Source organism: Mytilus galloprovincialis, chromosome 3, assembly GCF_965363235.1.
Source record: "Mytilus galloprovincialis chromosome 3, xbMytGall1.hap1.1, whole genome shotgun sequence".
NCBI lineage: Eukaryota > Metazoa > Mollusca > Bivalvia > Mytilida > Mytilidae > Mytilus > Mytilus galloprovincialis.
Window position 1 is genome coordinate 86,466,225 of NC_134840.1, and position 9,799 is coordinate 86,476,023.

The following is a 9,799-nucleotide window of genomic DNA, read 5'->3' on the forward strand; positions in this document are numbered from 1 at the left end:
ATAGAACATAGGGGTGAAATGTAGATTTTGGCTTATAACTCTGAAACCAAAGCATTTAGAGCAAATCTGACTGGGTAAAATTGTTTATCAGGTCAAGATCTATCTGCCCTAAAATTTTCAGACAAATCAGACAACCTGTTGTTGGGTTGCTGCCCCCAAATTAGTAATTTTAAGGAAATTTTGCAGATTTTGGTTATTATCTTGAATATTATTATAGATAGAGATAAACTGTAAACAGCAATAATGTTCAGCAAAATAAGATATACAAATAAGTCAACATGACCAAAATTTTCAATTGACCCCTTAAGGAGTTATTGCCCTTTATAGTCAATTGTTAACAACTTTTTCGTCATGTTTTTAGGAAATATTTTCCACTGTAATTACTGGGCCAAGTTCATTATAGAGAGAAATATTTGTAGCAACAAGAATGTTCAGTAAAGAAAGATCTACAAACACATCACCATCACAAAAACACCATTTTGTCATGAATTTATCTGTGTCCATTGATAATATGCACATAGACCAAGGTGAGCGACACAGGCTCTTGAGAGCCTCTAGTTTCAGTTCCTATGCATTCTGTGTCAGAAATCTATGCTGTGTTAAATATTGAATTAAAATCCAAATTCAGAGCTTGAGTGTTGTGTCCATACTTGCCCCATCTGTTCAGGGTTTTACCTCTTCAGTTGTATCTAGCAGTGCATTGTGGAGCATTTCATTGATTAATGCATACATGTAAATCAACAACTATAAACCCCCTTCTTTATTCTGGACTTTTGATTTGAACAACTACAAAATGTACAAAGACCATTGAAGCTCACAATCCACCTCACTATGAGACTTTAGATGACACTGTTTAATCCTGCAACCTGGAACATCAAGAAAGATGACAGAAGAACTCATCATGGGAACCTTATTGACCTTATCATATATTTCTGAAAGTTTTCCCTACCTACTCATATATTTTCAAGCTTGAAAAGGTGATCTATTTCAGCAGCATGTCCTATCACCTTGTATATATAGGAGGTGGCCACCTGAGCGTCATTTGGTCTCTGGTGGAGTTGACTCACTGGTAATCATACAACATCTTTTACTGTTTACATAACAAGAATAAATTAATAATGCACAACCAAAAATATAAATTTCCCATATTTTTAATCACAAAATGATACAAAAGAATGTTTGCATACAATACAATGTTTTCAGTGCAAATAATAATCAAACATTTGGTCTGATGGTATTCACAAAGCTCTCTGATTTATTGGTAAAAAATAAAAATAAATGATCATGACAAAATAAACAATACAACAAACTGTAAAATATGGTCTAAAAAAATATGATGGTTTGAAGATGAGACATTGGAACTTTCAAAAAGGACCTTTCATGTTTTCAAAATGAAGTCTGAGGGACCTTTACAATATTTCATATTGTTTGAATGAAAATCAAAAATGTAACATTTATCATGTCAGATGCCATGGGTAAAAAAAAAAAAAAATACACTTGTTTTTTATTTTATTTTGCATTACCTCAACTTAAAACCACGACATTACATGTAGCTTTCATAAATTGAAAACTTGAAATAGAAAGTTCAAAGTTAGTTTAAAATCCCTTATTGCTTCAGTTCTTTTGCTTTAGGTTTCCAAACATTTAAGGTGGTACCTAACACTACAGGGAGATAACTCTGTAATATCAGCTAAACGTTTTAATTACGTTGCGTCGTGAAGGCAATATAAAGCTTCTCAATGATCAAAACTAGTGTTTGTCAAACTGCTATATAACCAGTGTAATTTTTCTGATAAAACGCTTGGTTCAAATTATTTTAATTTTTTATATTTTTGTAAAAGGGTCAAAGTAAATACTTTGTCAAAATTTTATGAAAATTAAACGAGCCAAATTAATTTTAGTGAAAGTGTTAGGTACCACCTTAAAAATAAAATCTTTAAAAAAAATCTTTCATTTTGAGATCTATTTATCATAATACATTATACACAATAAACTTTTTTTTTAATTACTCTTGGTGATTTTTCAAAGTTATTGCAGTGGATTATATTTAAAACATATCTCACTTTATTCCATAAGTTGTTTGTAGCCCTGGAGGAAATCAGAGTTTCACTGTAAATCAAAAACAATCATTACCCTGTAGTAAATTATAAAACCAGCAAGAGTATTTTTTTAAAAATGCACATGTTTGACAGTAACATCCTAATTACCTAGAGAGATATTTTTGCAGACAAATCAAATTCATCATAATATTATCAAGGTTATAACATTCAAAACTTTTGTTGTATTTACACTACATTGTATATATACATACATTTTTACTGAAAAATTTGAACAAAATTATGTAATAAATTATTGGTATTTTTATACTTTAAAAATACTGTATTACAGCACCTATAAATATCTTAGACACAGTCACGCTGGAAACTGATAATGATCAACAACCTATGGAGAAATATATATGTACATGTATCACTGTTTATGTTTTATTTACATGGCATGTCAATAAATATTTTAAGAGATTGAAATATTCTCTGAAAGAATGATTCATTTGTCAGGCAATCCACACTATTCATACATGTATTTCAGGATGCAATCTTTATTGTCGTCAATACTTTGACAGAAACCACATATTATTCAGCACCTCCAATGATCACTGGTAAATTCATATCACATATTTGTAGCCTATTATATATCACAGTGGAATAAATTCAGAGCTTCTCTTAGTCAGATAGTTCACAAAACTGAACATATATGGTTGCATGAAGTAGAAACTGGTGTATATAAACATTGCTGTAATCACAATTAAAAGAGTATCTGAATATGTGTTAAGGTAACAATTTGTGTCAAACACTGAAAACAAAGAAAATTATAGAGTATTTAAAAAAACTGATGAATAATCAGGCCTATTATATACAAGTACATGTATATAATTACTATTAATTTTAACTGACACAACATTCACTTTAAAAGCTGCTGAAAAATTGTGCAACTGGAAAAGTTTTAAGGACTGACAATACAAGATACATGTATATTCATGCAAGTTAAAATACCAGTGGCAGGTCCAGTGATTCAGTGATTCCCTATATACATGTAAGCAACCAAATTTTTCCCAGAATCCCCCTAAATGCACCTCTGAATACATGTACAGTATATTCATTCAAGTTACATTTGTAAATATACATGTATAATTATTCAAGTTGTATATTGAATATATTTGGAAATCAGAGGACCTTTTAATTCATTTTTCACTCAATTTTTGATAAATTAAGTAACTAAAACAAGGATTTGTAGAGTGAGTTTTTTTCATCCTTAAGTAAACAAGAGTGCACACGCTGAAATGTCTCGCCTTCTATACTAATCATTGATATTATGTTGATAGTCTTAAGTATAAAGCTAAGCTTTATTACAACTGTCACATAAACTTTACATTAACCAAGATAACTAAACAAAGACCAATGAACCTTGAAAAAGAGGTCCAGGTCAGATGAACCATGCCAGGCAGACAGGTACAGCTAACAATGCTTCTATACAACATATATAGTTGACACATTACTTATAGTTTAAGAAAAATAGACCAAAACACAAAAACTTAACACTGTGCAATGAACCGTGAAAATGAGGTCACAGTTAAATAAAACCTGCTCGACTGACATAAAGATCATAAAATATTTCCATACACCAAATATAGTTGACCTATGGCATATAGCATTAGATAAAAAGACCAAAACTCAAAAACTTAACTTTGACCACTGAACCATGAAAATGAGGTCAAGGTCACATGACATCTGCCCGCTAGACATGTACACTTAACAATCATTCCATACAACAAATATAGTAGACCTATTGCATATGGTATGAGAAAAACAGACCAAAACACAAAAATTTAACTATAACCACTGAACCATGAAAATGAGGTCAAGGTCAGATGACACCTGCCAGTTGGACATGTACACCTTACAGTCCTTCCATACACCGAATATACTAGCCCTATTGCTTATAGTATCTGAGATATGGACTTGACCACCAAAACTTAACCTTGTTCACCGATCCATGAAATGAGGTCGAGGTCAAGTGAAAACTGTCTGACGGGCATGAGGACCTTGCAAGTTACGCACACATCAAATATAGTTATCCTATTACTTATAATAAGAGAGAATTCAACATTACAAAAAATTTGAACTTTTTTTTCAAGTGGTCACTGAACCATGAAAATGAGGTCAAGGACATTGGACATGTGACTGACGGAAACTTCGTTACATGAAGCATCTATATACAAAGTATGAAGCATCCAGGTCTTCCACCTTCTAAAATATAAAGCTTTTAAGAAGTGAGCTAACGCCGCCGCCGTAGCCGCCGCCGCCGGATCACTATCCCTATGTCGAGCTTTCTGCAACAAAAGTTGCAGGCTCGACAAAAAGTAGAAAAGAAATACATTGTACATGTAGTAAAAACACAAACTACAAATCATGTCAAATTTTTCACTATTTTTCTTTATATAAATTTTAAATGATGGCAGGCTGAGTTTGGTAAAGTTTTAGTTGGGTTAAGGTCAACATATCCAGTGCTCAGCATTGAATATATATGTATATTAAAAGCGAGATGTACATTGTATTTCAATCTTAAATTAATCAAAACAAAGAACTGAAGAACAAGATATCAGTTTACAATTGTAAACTGTGAAATCAGTTTACAATAGTAAACTGTGAAATCAGTTTAATATAGTAAACTGTGAAATCAGTTTACAATAGTAAACTGTTCTTATTTTATATGATTTAGAGATAAATGATATTTTGGTAGATGTAGTTTTTTTAGACAGTTGAAAAATTAAGCCACATTCTGTATGTATCATGTGTATAAATTGTAGTTATCCCGTACCATTGTAAACTCGTACCAACGTCAACTCGTACCACTGAAAAAAAACTTGTACCAATGCAAACTCGAACCAACTTATTTAAATGGTGTTAAATGATGAATATATACTTTACTTTCACTCAATACCTCTTAAGTCTGTAAAATATATATAATTTGAAAGTACAATGACCAATTTGTACATTGTAGCTAATTTTCCTTGTCTATTGGTCCTGGACAGAAAATACTTTAGACTGGTTTACTTATATTTGTAATATTATTAAAGTACAAGTTTCACCCCAAGAAAATATTTATTTTTCATGAATAAATCTTAGCAGTTAACACGGTTAATCAAAATGATTTCCAAAATGAAATTCTTACTGTCTATAAATAACAATGAAATGTAACTGTTTCCTGTTAAGGGGTTTCCCGAATTTTCCCGCCAAAAAGCACATGGCTTTCAACAATTGTAAACATAGCATTCGATTTGTGATCATGGATTACAGCTTTAATTAATTTAATTTGGATATAGATATTCAACTTAAGTTACAGTTAAAGCAATGTTTTTTACTTTCTTCTGGATTAAAATAGTTTGAAAGATCAGTTTAAAAAATAAAGCTTAAAAAAATATTCGTATATCCAAAAAAAACATAAAACATTCATATTTTTTAATATATTTTTAATGGTATGACTTATGCCCAGTGGTACGAGTTAACGTTGGTACGAGTTAACTTTTTTGGTACGAGTTAACGTGGTACGAGTTTTCGGTGGTACAAGTTAACTTGCTTCCATGTGTATGTGCCTGTCTAAAGTCAGTAGGGCCTAAAATAAAATATTGTTTGTTTCCCCAAACCTGACCGACCCTGCAAAAACAGTGCTACTCATAAAATTTTATTGTCAAATTTAAGTCAATTATTATTTCAGGCTTGCATGATCGTCCAATGTTGTTCAAGCTTTTTGGAAAAAATAAAATTATTTCCCTACCTTCCGACCCACACCTGGCTTGGCAGGGGTCGGGGTTGGGGAAACAAACAATATATTAATTTATGCCTAGCCTGTAATTCAGTGATTTTCTTTTGTTGATGTTACAGATTTGTTTTTTGTTCAATTTTTGTAAATAAATTAGGCTATAGGTTTTCCCGTTTGTATTGTTTCACCAAGGATTTGTATAGTTACTATACATTTCTATACAAATCCTTGGTTTCACATATGTATATTGTAATTTTGTGGCCAATTGTACTATAGCTGACTGTGCAGAATGTCATTTCCTGATTGTTGAAGGTCATACAGTGACCTATCATTGTTAATTTTTGTGTCATATTGTGTCTTGTGAAGATTTATCTCATTGGCAATCATACCACATCTTCTTTTTTTATATATTCATAAAAAAAGGGGGATGGTCACTTTCTTGTACAAATTTAATTATTTGAGTTTTAAAAACATTCAAAGTTAACATATTGAGGAGCTATCGTAATTAAGCAATGAACATAGAAGTCTAGTTAATCATTCGGCAGACACTTTACAGTGTACCTCAAACTAATGGCCTACCTTAGGCGCGGTCCATAGGCATAGAAATCATATTATGTAAATACTTTAAAAGGTCTACCTCTGTTCAAATATTAGATTATAAAACAAAGGATACTGAAGACAATTCTCTCTAATGGTTCTAACATGTACAAAGAAGTAATCAAAGTGTACTGCAGATACCAGAAAGAGCAGAAATCTCGAATTTTAACTAACGTCCCAATCATTTTGAAGCACCTAATTTTTGTTTACGAATATTGCGTGACAGTTCCGGTTTGAAGACGGGAAAGATTTCAAAATCGTCAACGATAGACCATATGACAACAACCAGACGAAATTTTCAGGAGTTGCAACTATTGAATTCGCATTTCATTAAGCTATACGTGGCTAATCTTTGCATTCTTACAAATTTAGTTCACAGGCGCTTGGGGCACTTCTTATTTTTAACACAAATGACTACATATACTGCTCTTAATATGGACAGAGACATACAATACAATTATTATATGTCTCTGATGTGGATAAATAATAACAAGGAAACCTGAGACTACTATAACACATATAATAGTCTCAGCGGAAACAGATCAGAGACATAAAAAGAACAAATAAGCAAAAATAGATAAAAGACTTTAAAGGCTAATACTTAAAGATTAATAATACATACAAATGAAATGCACAGGAAAACACGGTCCAGAGACAAGTCAGACAGATTTAAATCGGACCGAATATAATTTTTAAAAGTCAAATCGGACCGTCTATAAAGTCACTGACTAGCCTCTTTTTCCACAGAAACATTCTTGAGCCAGAAGGACCATTTAGAATGTTTTAAACACAATGGGTGACAATCAAGATAAAATTTTTATGAAATTCAAGTTTTGGAGCGACCATTTAACAATGTTTAACTTAAAAAGGGGGATATGGTTTTCTGTCTGAGTCCGAAAATTTCAATCTTGGAAAAATTTATACAGAGCATGGGAAATTGTAATTGATAATGAGATTAATATGGACTTTTTTTTAATTTTATTTTTTGGACGCTGTCAATCAATTTTTTTTTCTTTCCAGATTTTTAAAACAATTAAAGGCATTGGGTAAATCTGGGTTCAGAATATATATATTTTTTTTTTGTAATCTGCTTGACCACAATATTGTTTTTTCATCAAATTAGGGATCTGAATATTTTTTTTTGGACTAAGCCAATCCCCCCTTTTTGTGGAGTTAAATGGTCGTTCCCTTAAACATGTTAAAATTCGTTGAACTACAAATGAATATCGATAAATTTACATACATAGCCTAAACATGATTTTCAAGCTTTTAACTGTAAGCAAGCTAAGTCCACTTATCAGTAAAATACGACAAAAATGAAGGGGAAAAAGATTCAAAAGATACTATATTTCATAAACAAGCTTCTGTCCACATTTTATAAAATTCAATGAAGGTTTGATTAAGATATAGATTTCTAAAAGAAAATAACCACAGACTAACCTGGCTGACGCTGCACGACGACAAAAAATAGCCAAGTTGTTATGTCTCGCTTTCGGGACATAAATGACGCGGACTCGACAAAAATTTCCAGTCCTATAGTTCATATCAATGTATTTTTGTTATTACACAATTATTAAACGATTGGATCATTATTTCTTTTTATAATAAATCTTTATTGTCATATAAGTAAACAAGATTGTGGCAAGAACAAACAATAACAACAACAACAATATAAACAATTAAATAAAATTCCGAGACTTCTGATTCTGTTGTCCTTATCATATGATAAGAGCATGCGAGCTGTGATTGTTCTTAATTTTTATCAAATTGAAAAAAATAGTATCGTCGTGTGAATCTTATAATGATGTGTTTCCCATTTGGTAAAAGTGCTACACATTTAAATTAAAGTTTATAGGCTCAATATTATATAAGTTTACTGAGACATAAAAAGTTATATAGAAATCGAATTTACATACATGAAGCGTACTCTGTCTGCGATTGTTTTTTTTAAAGTGAGATGATAAAACAAGCAATTTATATTAAATAAAGCATTTATACAACATTTTACTACAAGCAATGAAGTTTTAGAAATTTATCCATATATCACCGTGCCTATATATATGTTTGTCACGGGTGGCGATTTTGAAGCCGAGAGATTTTTATCGAATGTATTTGTGTCGTCCAGGATACCAGATTTTGCATCTCAAGGGGTTGAGGCATTAATTAAAAGAAGGATTTATGTATTTATCATGTTAGAAATAGAGAACAGGTCACAAAGTATTTGTTTAATAAACCTTTGTTTTCATTTTCAGTTATTATAATGGTCAGGAATCCCAAGAAGTCACGTCTATAGTTTATTGCACCATAACACAGAGCAAAAATACATACAATAAAATAAAATATAAAAATATAAAAATCAATGCGAAATAAGAGGCTCTAAAGAACCAGTGTCGATTTTCTGGATATATGCGCATTTTTAACATTGAGACAAGAAAAAAAATTTCTTAGACCTCTTTTTTGTTGATATTGCATGGCTGATATTTTTTTATTATTTTTTTCAGTATTTTTCTATCTGCTAAAGTTTTGGTCCAAAATACAAAAATAGAGGGGAGATTCGTCTTTCAAAGGCAATGACTAACTTACAATTTCTGCTGTGTTGACCTATTTGTAGATCCTGTATAGCTGGTATTTATTTTATGATTACAATTTCTTTTTGTCTTCTTTAGGGTTAACTTGACTCGTCATTTAATACCAGCGACTCTTATAACGAGCAATTTCAAAATGGCAATTTCGGTAATGTAGAATTATATTTGTAGCTGCTTGTCTTGCTCATTATGATTTGATTTTACAAATTTCTTAATCTTTTTAAGTTTTCATGAAAAATGGGTAAAATTTCCATTGGGAAAATAACTCCTATAAGTAGTCGACTGATAGTTTAATATGGTAAACATCGCCATTTGGATGTGATGACTTCTACAGGAAGTTGTCTCACAGTTTTGGTGTAGTGGATAATATTAAAGTCAGTCTCAACATTCTGGCATTTATTTTCATGCCAGATTTTCTATTTATTTAGCGGGTTTCAACTTATGTCATTTTATAAGCATACACATTTTCTTAAATAAGATACCAAGAGATGATTTTGGCTATGTTTGATTCAAATCATTCAACTAGTTTTAGACAGTGGCGGATGCAGGAATTTTCGAAAGGGGGGGTGCTAGCCCAGGGCAAAAGGGGGGGGGGTGCAAAACATATGTCCCGATTCAAATGCATTGATCGGCCAAAATAAAGGGGGGGTGCGCACCCCCGGAACCCCCCCTCTGGATCCGCCACTGTTAGAGGAGAATGTTTTTTTTAATATTCAAAATACAGGAGAACGACGTTGACGACGACGGACGTCTAACGATGCTGAGTAAAGCTCACTTGATAATTTGGATAAGGTGAGACG